The sequence below is a fragment of the Penaeus monodon genome, chromosome 23, assembly GCF_015228065.2.
Source record: "Penaeus monodon isolate SGIC_2016 chromosome 23, NSTDA_Pmon_1, whole genome shotgun sequence".
NCBI lineage: Eukaryota > Metazoa > Arthropoda > Malacostraca > Decapoda > Penaeidae > Penaeus > Penaeus monodon.
This window is the reverse complement of record NC_051408.1, coordinates 18,244,785-18,245,135: the sequence shown is the minus strand read 5'-3', so window position 1 is coordinate 18,245,135 and position 351 is coordinate 18,244,785.

Genomic DNA, 351 nt, shown 5'->3' with positions numbered 1-351 from the left:
CTTTAAAACTGCAGGATCAGAGCGCAGGAGCAAAGAAATCACATTTGCTAAAACAAGAGGAGAGCATTTACTTGCCGGCCAAATAAACCGCCTTGGATCATACAGCGAGCGCCGGCGTTTCAATGCCTCTTTAATTTCCAGTCAGAGACCGCTGGGTTAGAAGCTGTGTTACCATCGCGTTGGCGCGCTGGCGGCCCAAACAAACGGTTGCCATGACAACCCTCGGCTGTGTGCGGAGGCGAGCACCCGCATCACTACAGCCTCCGCCGTCCCCCCCCTCCCCCCACCTCTCGCTTCTTTGGAGTTACCTGTTCCAACTTTAAACTTCATAATTCGTACTACATTCTCAGC